This window comes from Osmia lignaria, chromosome 10 (genome assembly GCF_051020975.1).
Source record: "Osmia lignaria lignaria isolate PbOS001 chromosome 10, iyOsmLign1, whole genome shotgun sequence".
In the NCBI taxonomy this organism is placed as follows: domain Eukaryota; kingdom Metazoa; phylum Arthropoda; class Insecta; order Hymenoptera; family Megachilidae; genus Osmia; species Osmia lignaria.
This window is the reverse complement of record NC_135041.1, coordinates 8,186,602-8,207,166: the sequence shown is the minus strand read 5'-3', so window position 1 is coordinate 8,207,166 and position 20,565 is coordinate 8,186,602. Positions and strand designations below refer to the sequence as shown.

The window sequence follows — 20,565 nt, the reverse complement described above, 5'->3', positions numbered from 1 at the left end:
TAAAAATCAGCTAGTAAAATTAGCTCCAAGCGAGGAAGTAATTGCAAACAATTACCGTGTGTCTAAAATCGGTTTTGCTAGTCGCGTTGGGAAAACAATTGTCCTGGTAAGACAACTTTCCACCATCAAATTTAGGTAAATGATGATAGTTGCCAGGGAAATTTACGGGTGTAATTTTTCGAAAGCATTGGATTGCCGTGCACCCCTTTCCTTTTCCTCTCTCTTCTCTGCAATTCACTCTTTCTCCCTCTTCATCGTTCCTGCAGGTAAATGATTTCAAAGTAAATTGCTGGGTGGAGAAGGCTGCCTCGAATCTCACCCCCTGTGGCAATGTTACCTTTGATTCTTTTTACGTAAAACGCCAGTTTAAACGAGTTTTCGCATGTAGTGAATAGCTCAGACATGTCCAGCCAGTCATTTGAAACTGTGACGGTTTATTTTCTGTTTGAATGCTCAGTGTTAAGTCCATTTATTTTACGTATTTATAAGAAAATGTTACGTAAAACGACATAATAGTGGATTCTAAAAGAAAGAATAATATTTTGAAATGACAAGGAAACACGTAACGTTACGTAAAGTTAAAATAACATTGATCTGATGTAAAACTATCAAAGCTGCAAGCACCGTGTCGATAAGCTTGCGAACGTTTCTTTGTTCCTTCGGTCTTTTTCTCGTTTTCAAGATTTCCCCTGGTTTTCCTCTCGCGATATACTTTTTCAGCCGGAAAGCTTTCATCGACGTTGCACTTTTTATTTACAGCCAAGATAGTCAATGTGGACAGAAGCATTGTTGTCGAGCCATCGATTATATAAGGGGAGTTTCTTTTATATCGTACCAGTGTCATTTAAAGGGAGTTTTACTGGTTTTTAAGCTTCACCTGTATTTGATTTATGATAACTGTGTATGCAAATATGCATTTGTATAACATTCTTTTTCTTTTGTTAAGTATTCTATAGCGTTACATTATTTTTCTGTTATCCTGGATTTTCTGTATTCAAAAGACATTCTGTTATTTTTGAATAAAATCAAATTAGAATATTCAATGATGTCACGTTATTCTACTATTTCCGTGGGTTTTCTGTATTCAAAACGTTTACTTTCATTCTTGAATAAAATAAAATGAAGTAAAATTTTCTATCAAAATTAATAGCTCGATACATTGAAAATGAGAAACTTAATTTAAAAGCGTCTGACCATACGTTGACTTTTCTACTGCGATAGTCGACGTGTTTAACAACACTCGCTAATCTTAATTCAATTACAAAATTTGAACCAGATCTCTTCTTCGAAATTGATTACACTATTTTCCAAGATCATGGCCATATCTTCAGATAAATTTTCAGATTTTTTATTGAGGATTTGACGCGTGTTTTAGGCCGATATGAGAGGAGTTCACTTTTTTTTCTAATACTATTTCCGTTTCCCTTTCTCTTGTTTCTCGTGTCTGTAGTCGCTCTTTCTGTCTGCCGCGCTAACAGCAGGGACATGTGGCAGCAAATAACGTGTGATTGATTTCACAAAAAAAAAACTATACCCTCTCGGATAGGGTCGGCTCTGGTTGGTACAAATTGAAAAATAAGTTACACGTGTCCACTCAAAGGTTTTCTACCTCGGTACCTACCATTTTCTGGTATGTCCTATCGGAATGAAATGCTCGTTCCTTTTACGTTTATCATAATGTAGGGACCGACGCAGGAAAATATTGATTTTTATAACGTACGAGCAAGGGAGTCCAGTAATTGCAGACAGAGCGAAAAATCGATACTTGCAACGGTGCTAGTTGCATATAGCGATTGCAATCGGACGAAACTGGTTAAACAGTAATGGCAATACAGACGGAATTTTTAATGAAACTGGTGTATGTGGGTGGTAAACATTGTGGGATATAATTTGTACAGTTAATTAGTGGAAAACAACTATTGCTATCAAAGGTAATTAGTGTCGGCTTTTTTGGAAGCTTCTACGTGTTTCAATCTCAAAATTAATCAGAAGATTAAGAAATACTTAATATTTTAGGTTTAGAAATTGTATAGAAAAGTATCTTTTGCTACCAATCATTATTAATGTTAATATTTACTAATTTCCTAATTTTTTATTTATTTTCTTCATTGATTTGTTATGTAAAAAAATACGGAGGTACGTAAATTAATTACGAGAACGTACATACATAAATAGCATGTTCCATTGAAGAAACATTTACCACCTTAAATTTGAGATTATTGTTAATGTATTAACAATCTTTTGCTTGTTATATTTGATTTATATTTAAATACATACTAATTAATTATGAACAGTAAGCGAAAACGTTTAAGAGGTCGACAGGATGGTCTTTTTCAGGATCAAGTAATTTCGCTGGATGACGAACGTCTTTTCTTGCCAATTAATATATGATTAATTAACAGGATGACACTTTAGATTTCAGCTAGTCTCCTCCTCTGTGTTATTACAAGCTACTTCCCTCCAGCCAAGCCATTGTAATTACAACGATGTTTTCACGGGATAATGTATTCAACGCTTGACGTATCGAAGATGCTAATTACTAAATCTAACGATGCTACATTGAAAATGCTAATTAGCAAAGTGTACATCCGACAAACAATCTTAAACGTCCCTGCCAAACACTCTCTCTCCATTTGAATTATTTCTATTATCAATAATAAAAATTAAATTTTTAATGTTGGCAAAAAATTAGAAAGACCCTCTTCTGACTCACACTCGATGGTCGCGGTGTTAATATCAATTCGTTGTTTTCTGTATCTTTAGCTCCGTTTAATCTTGTATTATAGTTTCACGTGTGTATCCGATTGCACGCGGTAGGTATGTCCGTTCTTTGTTCCACGACATGGCAATTCGAAGAATCCGATTGTTAAAGGGTGGCTGCACGCGTACGATCCTACTGGTACACGGTAACCACGGCGGTTCACCTCGGCGATTCGTTCGTTTCCGGTGATTGCGCAGTGATTGCGACGTCACTCACAAAATCAGCCGGTCTGCGCTTGGCAAATTAACGCAATTTCCAAAACAAACGGGCTTTACCAGTCGCTCCGCGCCTAGACTCTGCTCGGTACATACACGGCATGTACGCCGTTTGTATATACGGTTTAATTGCGAGCTCCGCTCCAAACACCACTCGTTTATTACATCCAGAAAAAGCACGAAGAAAGTCAGGATAGAAGGGGAATGCAGGCAGGCGTGCGTATTTCCCGTTGTTTCGGGAAACGGACCGAAATTTTCTCCAATCTTGTGCGCAATTACCAAAGATTTCTGTGACATGCTCCATTCCACGGATGTTTCGATGGAATGGGTCGAAAAAGAACTTATGGTATTGGCGACTGGAAACGTTCTATCAACTCCTTCGTGATTTAATTTGGAAGATTAAAATAAATTTCCCAAAGTGTACGATAATTGAAAAATCATTCGTTCAACGTTTCTCAAAAACTTCGTTGTTATACTTTTTCGTAAGGGTGGAAAGTATTTTCTGGTTAAGTGAAGTATCATTTCTTTGACGGTATGTTGTTAGCCATTTTAAATTGCGCGTCTCACACTTTTGCCCACCCCTCCCCCAATATTCCACCCTCGAATCCACCGCCCGAGGCTTTTCTACCCTACATTTCAATCAGTGCTCTTGACAGGCCCTCCTTCAACTTGATGTAAGAACCACTTATCCTCTTGGCAAATTAATTGCCAAATTAACCACGAGAAATTAATCTTCACCTGATCGAAGCATAACGGCAACTTCTCGATTAGCTACTTCGACTAAACTTTGATACAAATTTCTTCATCTAACAATAAGTAAATAATATTTATATATCCATATTTTATTATTCGACAGATTTTAACGAATTCAAGTGCCCATCAAAATAATAGAAGTACATAGAAAATAAGACGTTAATAGAACTAATAGAAAATAAGACGTACATAGAAGTCGAAGTGTGAACTGCGGTTGGTACACAATAAAAAAATAAATACAGAGATTAAGAGAGGCACGATGGAGGGTAACCAAAAGACAAAGAAACTACAGAACAGAAGATAGAAGTTCTTAAGAAAAAAAAAGGAGAAGAGGTATTCCCGAAGAGACCATTGGTAAACTAGGCACTCGTTGAACCGATTGAAAGGAACCTGGTAGCTGGTAACGAAAGCCGTAATAAAAGCTTCCTGTAAAGCGAGTTTTTATTTCGCAAAGTCGGACGAGTGACCCGGGGGGGTTTCGTCTCCACCTCGAGTTTCATTCCTTTTTCAACTTTTCTCTGTGTTCTTCCGCAAGCCAGCCACTCCACGATCCTTTAGTTTACTTTTTGAGTCTCGGGTCTGTGCCTTTCTGCGCATTGTACTTTATTTATTTAGTATATTCGTGCCTTCTCCGTCGAGTCATGGCTCTTTGCAATGAAAACTGAAATAGCTATAAAGCTGGAGCCACTTTAGGGACCGTTTCATAAATGAATTTTACAATGGAACTTTCTTTATTTCTACTCTATTTATATCAATAATTTAATGCTCAATTCCAAATATACCAAACTCATGGTTAAGCTATTGTTATTCAAAGTATGGTTAACCGAAGTCTCCAGTACCAAAACAATTGGCACATCAAGTTTCATTATAATAATTGTATTGTAATTAACAATTTTATTACATTTTAATTAGAAGATCACATGGTATTTTGTTTGATTTATTGACAGTTTTCGTTTGTCGAGAAGATATGGTCTGACCATAACGCACATAATACTTGGAGAAGCTCGGTCAAGTAGTACGAGTCAATAGTGGTGCAGACATACAGCGACCAGTGTCGTAAAGCATTCAAAAGTGTTTCGGTTTTGTATTTATTATGTTTTTCATTATCAATATTGAAGATTCCACTTATAAATTTGTTAAAATATCTACATTTTTCATGAAACCTAATGGTCGATTTTTCTCCACTGTCGGACCATTTTTTTAGCGTGTTTTTCTTTAAATCTCTCAAATCCTTCGACAATGATACGCGTTTACGGCTACGCGCGAGGAGGATAGGCGGGATCGTCTGGTTTCTGAATAATTTTTGTAAATTGGCCCCATATGTATGACCGTCCAACCCTCTCGAATTCACAACTAGAAGGGGAAGCTAGCATTTGTATTTTTGTAGCCGAGCCACGGTTGGTCCCTGAAGCCGTCTCGGTTCGTGGTTCTTCTCGGTGTCTCTTCGATCCATTTCCACCCTCACCTTACACATTTCAAAAGTGGTATTTTAAAACCGCTGTGTAGAAATAAAAGAGCTTTATGGCCACGGTAAGCTCCGGCGGGGCTGGTTACTTTCCAAAATTATAACCCCTCGTCCACATGTCCCCTTTCAATGCATAATTTCGAACGCGACGAACAGACAGCCATAATTCATTTTTTTATTATAACACAATACCACTAAATCACAATAAAATTCCTTCGTTTGAAAATTTGAATTCGATGATTGCAAGGTGGCAGAAAATTAACTGAAGGATTTTTCATATTCGATTGAAGTATGAATCCTTAAGTGGCGTCGAGCGTGAGAATTCAGGCGGATAAGCGTAAGTTATTCACCCCAGGCGGACATGGCTCTATCGCCTCGTTGATATCGTTACGCAAACACGAAGACGCGCGATACCATATGACCGGGAAAGCACGCCGGAAATGGGAATACCTTGTGACGATTCCTTCTGAATTTCGATGATGCTTTCTATCATCGCACACTATTCGCAAGAAATCGTTTCCCGAGACAAATAAGCGAAAATATACGGGAGGATAAAAATGGGAGCAGCTGTGATTTCTTTTTTTATTTTTTTTTTTCAAATGTATATAACCTTCTAATCCAACACGTCAGGGGCAGCTATGGCTCCTCCTTTTTTTTCCTCTCAAATATATAGCTTTCTAAAACAACACATGTGAAAAGTGTCAGAAGGGAAATATAATTTTTACGGTAATTGCACTAATTACTAGCTGATGATTTCCAAATTGCTGCAATGAATGCTAATTAATAATAGTTATTGCCGTTTAAATTTACAATACAATCAAATAGAAGTTAAATTGAAATTTGATATTTGGAAACTGTTAGAAGGTAAACCATCCCAGAACTTGTGTTCCGTACGATGGTTCATGGTATGGTACGGCCTTAAAACTCATAATAGCGAATGTCAGGGTACGGTGAAAACTGATGGCCACTTTATGGTTAGATTTTAAACAAAATAGGAAAGCCGTAAAACGATGGTCGTTAAGCACGGTTGGTATCCTACGTCCACAGACCGCACACCCTTCGATCCTTCTGGTCATCCTGCGGTGAACGAACGGCTCCGATACCAGGCCGACCCTTAAAAGCCCACTCCATCAAAAGGGTAGCTTTTATACCTTCTATATTTACGAGGGATGTTTCTTCTTCCGCCGCCGGCTTTCTCGCGATAAGAGTTACAGTCTCTTCTGTATCGACCTGTCTTTCTGCTTCAGACCGCTTACGTCTTCGATGAAATAGAAAGAATACACTGCAGCTGCTTTAGGATATTTGTATCAATTTATTACATTCGCTTTTCTTTTTAATAATTGAGAAAATAACAAAATGTTTGAACGTGTGTCTTCAATCGATATCAAGCCCAATACTTACACCCATAAATCCCCCATCGTTTCTCCTTTATCGCATGGTTAGCTCCTACGAGCTCATTGACTGCATGATTATGCAGTGAATTCATGCCGGTTCGAAGGTCTGCATATTTCTATGCGCACCGTCGTTGATCTTAGGAGACGTCGTGTAGGGTGGTGCATAAAATGAAGGGAAAGGGAGGAAAAGCGATGGAAAAATATATATATCCAGCACGCAGTTGTGTTATCTTCGTTACTCGTATTAACATAACCGTCGAAGCAGAAAGCTAGGCCAGTGTTAGCTCTCGTGCCCTGCCAAGAATCGATTGCAGCACGAAATATGCAAACCAAATTACATTTCACCACTGCAAAGCTTTGATTTCTCGAATGTTTAATAACAAAATAGTACGCAAACATTGTGGTACAGCCAGCCCATTACCAATTTTTCAACCTCTCTCGTAATAAACTGAGATATAATAATTTTTAGCCACACCTCTTCTAACGTGCGTCATCAAAATGGCATTATGTTCTTAAAAAGTTGACACGCCATATTTCTCTTGTTTCAACTCGGCGACAGAGTACATCTGGAAAATCCAGGACCACACTTCGTGTTATTATTTGTCAAAGAACATTTTCGTGTTCTCTACCCTTGTCATTCGTCCATCCCTGTTCCTTACAAACTCATAAACGCAATATGCATTACCCCTGACGGAAGTCACGTAAGAGCTGGCAAATAAGCCTTGAAAGACGGGAAACAAGTCGTTCGCCGCAGATTTGCCTGGAACCTTGCCGGTTACCCTCGTAGAATGTGTTAACTGGTTCGAAAGCAGGCTACAGAAGAAGGTAAAGCAGAAGCGGAACAGTTGAAAACACGATAAATAACGGAGAAGCCTAATGTTGCATGAACGCGATAAGCTGTTCGTGTATACAGGATGTGATGGGAAAGGTGGTAGAATCAGGTAAACGGCGCTTCTACGTAGAAAAATCAAAATAAAAGCTTCGCGTAAGACGCTTGGTTTACGAGAAAATTGATTTTAAATACCTATTCAGAAGATGTGCTTCTATTTGATTACTTCTAGCCATTACCTGTGAGCTACTACAAGGGATGCTAATATTATAATAAATACTGATGATACATTCACTAACTATACTAATTTTAATTTACATTAATAATTAAATTATTGATACTGAAGATTCGATAATGTTAGGAGCCAAGGTGCCATACCACCTGGACCTATCCTCCACTGCTGATATTACAGACATAAATTAAAAATCAATTTTCTTGAAAACAAAGCATCCTATAAAAAAACTTTACAGAACATTTTCGACGTATTTTTACCTATAGAATAAAATCGCCCTACAGCCACTTAGAGAAACATTACACCAAGCGAATATATAGACGAAAAGTAGTGAGATGTGCTTGCTGTTAGGGTACCGATAGAGCTACCATTCATCCACTCGTTCTAAATAAATAACAACCGATAGATAGGGATTAAGGAGAGAGAACGAGACTGAAGGAATAGTGGTTGGGTAGAAGGAGTGCACGTAGGAACGTGTTGGGTGCGGGGGGCATGGGCGACCCTCGAGACATAGAAAATGGTCGTTTCGTCTACGGACAGGGGAAACGGCTCGCATTTCTCTCTGGAAGCCCGACGACAAATCGGTTTGACGTGGCTGTCGGTCGGAAAATTTCGCTCCTTCTGAGGTTACCGTTGGGAACACGCAATCGCTCATTGCACGCCGTGCCAGATTTCTGTCGCGTCCATTTGTTCGGGTCGCGGCCCTGTTTAAGCTCGATCGGGCATGTTCTACATTTCGATGTATCTTATTTACTTTAAACGGATTAATAACGGTACAGCTTTACGGTTTATTAATTCGTCGCACGTTCGATTCGATTGGACGGTCAACTGCGTTCATCAATTTTAAGTCTTATGCTGACTGGGTCAATCAGTCTCCGTGAAACTTACGTAAGGAGGTTTATTTTCACCCGTCTACCGTGTTTGTCTTCGAATACGGACAAGAGAGCCTGTGACTCTTCTAAAGTCATCCGACTTCGTTCTTTTTCCGCGCGGATTATCGCTCGGATTTGCATGAGAATGAAACTTTCATAGATGGACGAAATTAATGAATTTTAATAAGGGGACAGAATCCACCCCCTCCCGTCCCGACGAGCTTTTTCCTCCGCTGCTCATCGTATCGTCGTCACCCCATTACCGTCGGATAAATTAAATGCGTTAACGCTGCCGAAAAAAAACTTCGACTTTGCTTGACTTGTTCCTGGCCACCCTTTGCATTTAACTTCGTTACCTCTTCCTTGACTTTCTCCCTTTGCCTTCTTTCCCAACCTTGACTTAATTAAGATTCATCAAGCTGCACAACGAAATGAAACGCTAACAGCTGCGCAAAAGGAGGATCGATCGTTTGTTAAACACTGGTGCACACGAGTGAAAATAATTGAAGGGTGCAGGGGGTGAAATCAATTTTTGTATATTTTCCAGTTCAATGAATCATCATAAATTTCTATTCTTTTTTTAATTTAGCATCTTCTTAATTCCGACATATTTTTTAAATAATACAAATTTTGAACAATTTGTTTCAGGTAAGACACCCCAAAAGACAGTACGAATCGACCGAAACCACCACTCCTGATGGCTGTCATCAGTTCCAGACATCAAGGTAAGTCTCAAATCACGGCGGAAATAAAATTTAATTATTTAATTTGTGAACGGGGCGGCAAAATTGTGCATTACTTTCCTGCTTTCTCTTTGCTCGATGAATGGGCTGATGTATAGGGAACTCTGTTGAAGAGGTAGGCAGGGTGCAAAGAAGGTCGTTGGTGGCCCTTGGAACCGGTGAAACGAAGGAGGAGAAAATGAGGGTGAATAGAGGGGTGGTCGTGAGAGTTTATAAGTTGGTAATTTGAGGCACGGGGCACGTACGAGAATCCAGATCTTTGCTGCGCCGAAATAAATCAACCACCTACGACCCCCTTATCCCCCCCCCCTCGACACTCCTTTTTCTACCGTCTCCGCCGCGACTTCCTCTACACCCACGATCCCTTCTCGATCTTCACACAAGCCAACGGTTATTTATTCGAGAATTACCGTCGCTTATAATAAGCCCCTCTTTATTCTGCCGCGCCATGGCACTCACGGTGGAACAGATTTTCCAGTGATTTAATGGAGTTTTTCCGGGAAAATACAAGCCGTGTACATACACCGGCCTGTCCTCTTTATCTTCGTGAAAATAAAAAGATACTGCCGGATATATCGATCTATATCTCCTTCTTTTTGTGATCTGCGAAGCATCAATTTCCTCTTTCAAATGGATATTCAATATTTAATAATAGCCTTTCAATGACTATTTCGAATTATACATTTTTCTTATTCTAAAATAATGTAAATAGTTCTTAATAATTTTTTAATATTTAAAGAAGGAAAATAATGATATTTAATATTTCTAATCAACAATTTCCTATTCTCTTAATATTTTTATCAACGATTACACTCCCTACTTATATTACATGCAAAAATAAAGTTCTTGAACACTTTCAATTAAAAATTGCTAAGTTATTCGTTTGATAACTGTATCTAATTGTTTCTATTATCATCGTACTTGCTCGATGTGTTCTTCACACTGGCTTCTGACCGAATGTGAACAAATATAGGTAACATCCCCGATAGGAACGAAGGTTACTATGCGCGCGCAGTTGAACCCACCCTCTGGAGGTGTGGTCATCCCCTTGCTCCCTATCAAATACCTATAGACATTTTACTCAATCAGAAAATCTACAAGAAGAAGTTTGGAAGTAAAGAAAAGTTCAGAAAAGTTTCGAATAACTGACATGTCTAGCTCGATACATTATAATAAAAAATATTAAAAGTGCACTTTATTTGTAGCGACGACGATGCAAATCCATTAATCTCTTTTTAAGGTCATTAAAATTTCTTAATTATAATGGTTAAAATTTTCAACACGCCTCGTTGCAAATTCCTTAGTTTTTTACGATCAACACCAGTGACAGGTCGATAGATTGACTTTTCACGGGGTGTAGAAGGGGGGTCGGTACATCGAAGAGGGTAAAAGGGAATGGTGGTGTACCTACGGGGAATACGTTGGTGCACATCGTATAACGTACGCGGTATGCTGAAGGGGTGAGAGACAGATTAATGTGACCCCGTCACCGTTCGAACAAAGCTTCGCACAATGGCCGCACACCGGGGACACTGGACGGGTGGATTGCGTGGGACGGGGTTCGATGTCGGGGCTAGAGGACCCAGAGGGGTACAGAAGGAAGGGGCTTGACTGCTCTGGATATATTACCCGCCACTCTCGGCTATCACCAATGAGATTCAATGCGCGATCACGTACGTCCGCTACGATACCTGCAAAAGTGTTGTCCGTTTTGTGTCTCTATTTCTCGATTCCACGAGTTCTTTGGTGTTTCGTGCCTCGTTATTCTATCGATTCTTCCGATATTCTTTTCACACGACGATTGCTTACAAATTCCATTAACCCTAGGACGCTTTAGGTTCAAGGGAGGGTCATAAAAAATATTTTTTTATTCAGAAATATATTTATATAGTAGAGTGATATAAAATATCGAGGCATTTGTTACCAAAAAAATGATTGTTCTTAAGTATAGAACCTTTCATAAGTATTTAGCAAAAGTTTTTTATTCTAAGGAATTGTGTTACCCTTTTTTAGACAAAAATTAAATGCAAGTAGTACAAATTATTCTGAATTACATATTTTTAGGACATACATACTTTGGTGGCTAAATGATCCTGCATCAAGCATGCAAGGGTTAAACATTGAATAAGATATTATTAGTATTAAAATTCCATGCACATATTCAGTTTTGCTCTTTACTGTATACCACGATAAAATGAAAAATTAATAGGAGAAAGCAGCAATGTGTAAAATGAACCTATTCAATGCAGCATGATAATAAAGGTCATTGCACAAAATTATTTGCCACTTATATTGACGTAAATAACTTTCAAAATATGCTGTCTCAATGAATTTAGCAATCAGTATTAAAAATTGTAAAGCTGATGAACTATGGTTCCTAGATAGCTATAGTATAGTGTGATAATCTATCAAAACAGAAAGTTATCTGATATCTCTGTCCGCTAGAATCTATAACAATAATTTAAAAAAAACATCTATAACATGAATGTGCTCTACTACATCTTCACGTGCCTCTGAATGAACCGAATTCGTGAATGAATGTAACTAGGTACGTAAGGGTCTGTAGATATAGGTCACAACATGTTACAACACTTTGTCAACAACACTCCTTCCTGGAAAGAATCGAAACTGGAACACTTACGATTTGATTAATGTCGAAAATTGTCGTCAGCTAAAGTATACGTGTTGCGAATGGAATTGATAGAGTCACTTCTTCGCGACGAAATGATTCGCTGGCTGTTACATTGTTTCAAGGCTCGATAGGGTGCCGATAGAAGGGGGTGCGTGCGCACCCCTATTTCGAGTTTCGAGACTTAACTCGTTGTATCGTGGCTGTATCGATTCACCCCCACCGAATGTACCGACCCCGGTGGTGGGAAGACCGACAGATAGTCCACTCTTCACGAGGCAAATTCTTTTTTTCTGCAAAGCTACACAAGTATTTTAATATTTTTTATATCATGAAAATTACAAATGTAACGGATCACGAAGTTCGAATAATTTAAATGAACGATAATTTAAGCCCCATGGCAATTCTTTTAAACATTTGGAGAACGTTTCAATACGTATTTTAATTTTTTGTAAAATATCAGGATATGCAAAAAAGTTATTTTCAAACCCAAGTATCTCGTATGTAATTAATAAGTAGAAAAATCATATTCTAATTTAAAAGAAATAAAATTTATATTTTTAACATCAGAAAAACCGAACCAATAAAAATGATTCTTATCAATGTGATTCTATACCAGTCGTTTCAGTATGTCTTAATTGCAGGGGTTAAAAATATACTTTAATATATTATTAATGTATTATAAAAAGGGAATCTTTCGCAGAGCACTACCTTTTTGTTTATTGTCCATATTTTGTATCGTCGAAATTTTCCCTAAATTTTGACGAGGGTAACATGGACTTGTACATTCTACCCCCACTCCCTCTATGCTACCCCTACCACGAAACCACCCCTAAAACCCCTCTGACGAAGGGGTAGTTTTACTAGTTCCTGGTGGAATCACAAGATGACGCCAGGGTTCGCTTTTTCCCGATGAAAAGCAACGTCCCGATGCCCCTACGTTGATAAAGAGGAAAACTGAAAAGCGGACAAGTTTCGAAGCTCGGTACTCCGCCTCGAATCTACGCATTCCATGGAAAGTGGAGGGAACCGAGGACACGCGGAGGGGTGGCGTGCCTGGGGTGCAAAAAAAAAAAGCCGGAGAGAAGAAATAATACTCACGCCACGTACATGGCGGTACAGTAATTTTCAGAACAGTCGTGCCCGGTTTGCTTGCAGCAGCGTAAGCGTGACTAGAGGCGATACCATCGAGATCCCTTGAAGCGGATAAGCAGCCGCCGGTCAGGCCGTTTTATTTTCTAGTTTAAAATGTAAAATAACGGGAATTTCGCAAATTACACCGGGCTGCGTTATTTGTACAAAGTAATGCGCCAAGCGTGCCTGTCCTTTCGTTCCGTCTTAAGTCCGCGGGGTCCGGCACTGGCTCCTTTTCGTTTTTCATTCTATGATCCCTCGGAATTCCTGGTTAGAGGCACGCTATCATTATTTTTAGGATTGGAATTAATGCACAGCCTCGGATTCTAGTACGATTCGACACGGAAATGGAACCAGCCTACTGCTGTGTTCCTCGTTTCACCCTCTATAGATCTGCCGAGTTCTTGTTGGACGGCGCAGGTTCACTAAATCACGCTCTAATCTTCTTGCTTCGTGTCGTGCAAATGAATCATGTTCGATTGGCACGCGTTTATGGGGTAAACAAATTAACCCCTTAGCTACGGGGATTGCCTTAAGGTGCGATCAAATGTAACGTCCTTAACGCTTAACGGACGGGTTGTTTTTTCTTTCTCTTTCTCGGTTTCTGGGCATTTTTTGAAAGAATTATGTAAATCTGAGAATTCAATTCTTTTCATCTGAGAAGTTACTCCAGACTTTCTATTGCATAAATTATTCCCTGATTCTAATTTTATAAATATTTTATACTGAAATAAATGAATCAAAAAAAAAAAAAAAATACATACTGATCGAATTGAGTAACCTCCTCCTTTTCGAGTCGGTTAAAAAATGAAATGTTTTGAATTTGTCATTATACATTTGCATAAACATACGTAATTTATAAACGGTTTTAGAATCATGGTTAGATGGAACGCTCGACGGGCATAAGGTTTTAAAGGAGAATTTAATATCAGAGTAACCAGATCTAACTTCGTCATGGGTCTCGTGGATAGGTTTACAGCTCTTTGATAATCGGACACCACGAAACTATTGCACCCCTAACTGCTCCACCCTGGCATCATACCATGTCACTACATACGCTTCAAGTTCATCGGGGGTAAAATCAATGCTTTGCTTTAAAGCGGACTAGCATCGTAGACTCCATGTTTAGTTAGCACTTTGATAGCTGCTGTTACGTATTCACGAATCCAGTACACAATTTTATAAATTATTATTCTTCATTTTATATTATCACGCTTTGGAAAATACAGCATGAAATTTCTTGATTTAATAAAAGAATCGTTTATGGGAGCTGTTTGGTTTTTTCAACTTATATTTGAAAAATATTCAAACAATGATATTGTTTTTTAAAACAGAAATAATTAATAACAAAGGGTTCTGTAACAAAGGGCTTTTCGGGAAAATATTTCCAATGCCTGCACAATATGTAATATAAAGAGGATATTTAATTCCCTTTGCTAGGAAACGAATAAAACGTTACAAATGTTTTATACAATTACTGCGTTCATATCTGTTGTGTAAGTTTCGATTAATTAAAAAAGTTTACAGCAATTAGGTATATTGAATTTTGAACGTCCAGAGGGAACACGATTTTCAATCGTGTTAGTTATAAACTAGTCTAACAATTGAAATTCATCTTTAGTGGAATACATTTATTATATTTTCCATTTGTTTCATTTCAATAATGTATTTAGAAAAAACTGAAAATTCCTTTCCCTTAGAATTAAAATGAATAAATAAGAATATATCTTTACGTTCGATTTCACGGTGCATTAACCCTTTGACGACGATAAGTCCATATTCATTGGATCAGATTTATACGAGATAAAATGTATGTAAGAGGAACAGATATTCCCATATTATTATTATATAAGGAAAATTAAAATTATTGCAATTTCCTAAGCATTACACAAGGTCATTACTCTAATTATAATAAATAGAAATACTTAAGTCGTAAATTTCAAGTGTCAACCTTTCAATTTGCTACTATTTTTCAAAGCACATTTAATTGGTACTGTTGGTACCGATGACTCTATCATTATCAGTGCGTTAATAATTAATAAAAAATTGCTATCAACTCCACAAAAATAAACAATATCGACTGTTGTATAATTTTTTACAAAAGCCCCCTCAAATGTTTCCGTTTGGTCGACAGCAACTGGCCTGCGGCTGTTTATCCTGTCCCACAATGTACTCGACATGCAGCCCGATGACAATCAAAGCCCGTGGACAGAATCGAGCTGACAGCAGTTTGTGAAATTCAAGTCTGTGAAATGTTTTACACATTCTCTTTTCCCCTTCTGGCGTTGCTTAGGGCTTGCATGCGATAGAAATGCTGTGGCATAGGGGACGTTCATGTACATTCGCGTCTGCTTAGCTAGAACCTCTGCTGCGTGTTTCACGCGACATTGTTCCTGCTGTTTTTCATAAGAAACCTCGCCAAGTTATTTTCACTAACAACCAGATACTAGAACATGAGGACTGGTTGTCTTGTTTCAAATGATGAGGTTCTTTTGTTAAATATTAGGGTCAATCATAAAGGGGTGTCAACTGGTTGGTCAGTAATTCGACCATAATTGGAGGATTAACAAAATTTTTATTTATATCTTATTAATTATCTGAAATTATCGAAAATATTCTAGTATTTATTAATAGGAGGAGCAACTGACCTCCACCCCCTAAATTGAGCTACTGTGGTTGGTGATGACATAGTGAACTTTCTCTCAAAGCAATTAGCTAATGAAATTAATCTACAAATATTCAATTCACCTAGATGGCAAACACTATTGAATTTTCTCTGTACTAGCTCCACGTCTCTCACGATGCAATTTCGAGATTTAGAAGCCGGTTTCGCGTATTAAATTCACGTTCCTGCACGCCGAATTGTTGTGAACGAGATATTGCGCGAAAAATCGCACCCCGTATACCGTGTTACGTTCTAAATAAGATTTCGAAGAATGAAACGTTTTCTGCGCTTGCTGTCACCGAATTTTCGGCATTCATGCTGACGCGAAAAATACGCGATAAAACATAGAAACTAGACGTTATATCGTGGTTTTTATTACAGATCCAAAACGCATCGTGTCACTTTGAATCTTATATTCAAAGTAATACCTTTCTTCTGATATCCCTGCGTGAATTTATAAATTCATATTAACACAATAACTGTGACGCTGAGGCATTTGATAGTTTCATTAGATAGTATTTTTAATTTTCATAATTCAGGTATCTAATATGAACATTTTTAATTAGGAAAATAAAAGAATTTTTAATGACACAGATAATGAATTTCTATGAAGATGGAAGCATCACCCCTATGGGTTTCCCAAACCCTCATGTAATTAACCCTAAAAGGACTAAAGGCGGGGCAACACCTTAGGAAATATTAAAAATATAATATTTTTCTCATATAAAAGCTTTCCAAAAAGTTATTTATTTTCACTTATGCCTTCAAGATTAATGCTGAACAAGTGCTTTAATATTAGTAAAGATATTATTCAAAATAGAAAGCATTAGAAATGAGTTATTATGTATGAGTCCTCCCTTTTCTAGGGTTAATTACGATATTCGACCTCAATACGTGACTTTAATTATAATCTACAAAGCAATATAATATCCCAAATATTATTTACATGTCATCCGTGCCGCAGTAATGCTTCCTTTAAATTTAGAACCGAATCGTGCTTTCCCTAAATCTCGTGCTTCGAACAATATTATGTTTTCCCTTTTCTTTTTTTCTCGAGCATCTGACCCGCGTGCACGGTGAAATTTTCGGGAATTGTCGGCAAAGAAATAGAGGCACGTACACAGCTTTAATGGCTGCGACAGGGTGAAGGTGTTCTTTTTGCGAAACGTTTCCGCAGAACAGCAGATATGAGTCGGATAAATCTGGAACGTTGGTGTTTAACACACACATACGTATATGTACACACAAGGTTAAGATGGATAAGGTTTGCGTAACACATGTGCGAGGTATTATGAAATATCCACATTCTAAATGCTTTTGAATCTATGTTTCCCCGTATAAAATCCTTAACGTATAAGTACGCAGGACGTTTATGGTTCTCATAATATTCGTTTCGGGTATTTTCGCGACAAACGTAAATAGAGACTTTAATTATACCGCGCAGAAAATGATTGTGGCTTTGAAAGTAATATATTCAAATAGAAATTTTAATGAAGAAGATTGAATTTACAAGTTGATTCTAAATCCTCCTGCTCTGCGCTTTTAAATTTAAATTATTTTTGGTAGAATTTATCTTGAAATTATAAAAATTTTCTATTCATAATTTACAGTCCATTTAATCCTCGGGGTGGTAGAGGCGTATTTAAAAAATAATTATAATGTTTATCGTGCAGGCACGTCGAAGAACAAGACGGAGTAAACTATAACTATCTGACGATGTATGGGAAATGGATAAACGATGGCGGTTACGTCAACACGAGGGTTAGTTTCGTCACGTTGAACGAAACGGATGTAATGTTAGCGCGATAGGGATGGAATATAGTAGGGTTACATAGCTATTTGCCGAGGGCAAGGAACGACGAGATGGAGTAGGGTATGAGAGCTTAACTTTGCCTCCTTATTTCCCAACAGACTTGCTTGCTCTGCCCTCTGCCCTCGCCCACCTTGCGAACATTCCTCTTCTTGCACCCTACCCCATCACTCGGGTCTATGCACGCGGTCGCTCTACCCATCGCGTTCTATGATTTACAACCAACGATGCTCATCTTGAAAACAGAGAGACGACCGTGCTGTCTGCGGTTCCCCTCCTCCGCCCCACCCTCCTCGCATTTTACTCCTTTTATTCGTATGTCGTTGCTCAAAATTCATCTTGCTGCATTTCGGTGCTATGCAAAATGAGCGCGCACCATTTTCATCCTTGGACAGCACGGGGTAACAAAAATCACATGGGCTTGATTAAATTTTTGCACACTTTTGGTTATTTCAATGAAATTATGAAATATTAAATTGGAAATTAAATTTTTCACCCTCGTTTTCCCTGCTAAGAATTTTCAATCAAAGCGATCGCTCTCATTTTAATTTCGTGGCAAGCAATTTCCCATTTTTTGTGTGTTTATAAATGAAATTGATAATCATTAAAACAAAATAATAATTGCGTATTTGCTGGTCAGTATATCGGGCAAACATGTTTTTCTCCACAATAATTATTGATTAATACGATGCGCAGTTGTGCGCACGAGATTTGTTTATTTGCGGAAGAATTTCATTAGAACCATTTGGAGCATAATTAATTATGCTTCGATAGGGGAATATTGCGTAATTAGTGGTAACCAATGCGGCGGTCAATAACGTTAGTTAAATAGATAACTTTAATTGCCCTCGCATTATTTTCCCCATAAATTCTCCATAAAATCCGTTCGTTAATATTCCAATGATAATATACCTTTCGTTCTTATGGGATCAAGCAAATCATATGTAATTTCAGTGCCATGTAGAAAATATTTAAATGTTTTGAAAATAAGCAAAAAAAATCAAATGATTCCATCTAATCTTCAAACTGTAAATTACATCTTTAAATTTTGCAAATATCTATTTTACAAATATTGTGCAGAATAGTAACAATTTTATAAATAATATTCAACAAGTAGATTGATAAATACATATTGAACTTGATCTCATCTCTATCTGTACAAAAAAGTATCAGATGAATTTAAAACAACGAATATCGATGCAACAGTTACTAAACACATTCGACAGGATTAAACGGGCGTATCTACACGAAAAAAGATTTAAAATTTAAATGACGCGCATTGCCTTAGCACGGTAAAGGCGTTTCAACGGGCAACAGTATTTTAGTTGAAAAGCACCTAGGCACCACACCACTAGTTGCTAAGTGCAAATAGTCAGCCACTGTGTGGCCTCGGAGGGTCCCAGACTTATTTCACGGTAGAACGAAAACTGGGATACTTCGGGACACTGGGAATACCGAATTCAGATCTGGGAATCCTTCAGCGTATCCATTGTTGGGTGACCTTTTCCACTTCTTGTTTTACGTTGTCAACTCTCGCTTCAGACGTGGCTACATTCGTCTACGTGTTCCTAATGAATACAAATCGTGTTTGAAGTCGAGTTTCCCAGGCAAATTAAACTGTTCAGTTATTCCATAAATAGTCCTTCAATTTCGTTTCGCACTGAGAACTTTATTCAGAGAGTAGAGCGCCACTGTGGTCGAACCATTGTTCCAGCTCACGTTGAATTTAGTGCTGTTTCCACGACGACTAGTTATTTGAATTGCATTGTCACCGTATTGAAAGGAATAATATTGTTGTTAGTAATAATACTATTTACTCGGCCTCTTAATTGCTGCAAAATATTGTTCTATCCTTCTGTTATATTCCACTTCACGAATAACTGATACAAAACTTTACTGACGACCGTAAGTTTAATTAATATTAAAAATAGTCTTCAGCTTTTCTTCTTTCACAATCTTTCAACATTTTCAGAAATAATAAAATTTTTACATTATTAATAAATTCAGTGAATATAATTAACTTTCGAGTCAGATGCGATCCCACGGTTCTAAAAATCTTTTCAATTCGAACATTAGACATTTCCATCCCCCGGAAAGAAAGTAGTAAATTAGACAGATCTGAAAGCAACTATTATACAAGGAGGACACGTAGCCAGCACGAAAGTCGGTCAACAGAAACCCCATCAAGAAACGCGTCGATGTCGAAGTTATCGTTGATTTAACGAAATAAAAGAAAGGCAGTTTCACCGGTGAAACTTTTCATTCGCTGTTAAAACCTATACATAACGGGCCACCGCTTTCGTTCGATAGAACAGTGCAACCGATATACTTTTTTTTTCTGGCTGGTTGCCGTTAGTCCCGAGGCAACGATACCCGAACGAACGAGCCGAAGGCGTTAAACGGAACCATTACCCCAACCAGCCACCATTATTGCTCATTTATCGGTGAAGGCAGAGTGAAACTATTGGCCATAGGCACGACGCGACACGATACTCTCCCTCTTTCCTTCCGTTCTTTAACTGTTCCGGTCTGGTCGCAGTTAAGAACATCTTTCTTTCTTCCACTTCGTCGCTGACTTTTGCTCCGCTTTGATAATTACGTAATTGCACCTTTCTTATTACTTTTTTCCTCTGACAAATAACTCGATGAATTATGCCGAAGAAAATGCGATTTATGGGAGGATCCTGAGAATTTGTTTGATGACAATTCGTTGAATTTAAGGGATGTTTTTCCTTTTTTAAATTATACGACGAATCCATTTGAAATTTTCAGATTATTTTTGGATATTTATACATGAAAAAAATGATGTTGTTTAGAAAGAATTTCGAGAGGTGACACGATCTTGTCGTTCGATACATTTTAGGACCGTTTGAAACGCAACCTGTAGCACCGAAACCGATTTCACGATTGGAACGTTCGAAAGTTCGTACTTGTGAGCACGACCAAAGGGGATTACAGGAATTCAGTAGTATTTCCGCTTAGCGAATGCACTACAGAGGGTGTGTAACCCAGGGATTGCGTGTTCCGCTCAACATGGCGCGATAAACGTTCGTATACGCGTAA

At 38.0% G+C, this 20,565-nt stretch overlaps 1 protein-coding gene and 1 long non-coding RNA gene across 7 annotated transcripts in view; one reads left to right on the top strand and one right to left on the bottom strand.

Moving 5' to 3' along the window:
* Window positions 1-20,565, top strand: part of LOC117611917 (nucleolysin TIAR) — a 355,924-nt gene that overhangs the window by 87,042 nt on the left and 248,317 nt on the right. The gene's annotated exons all lie outside the window — the stretch shown is intronic.
* The window catches only part of LOC143305716 (uncharacterized), a 165,547-nt gene that overhangs the window by 104,055 nt on the left and 40,927 nt on the right, over window positions 1-20,565 (bottom strand). The gene's annotated exons all lie outside the window — the stretch shown is intronic.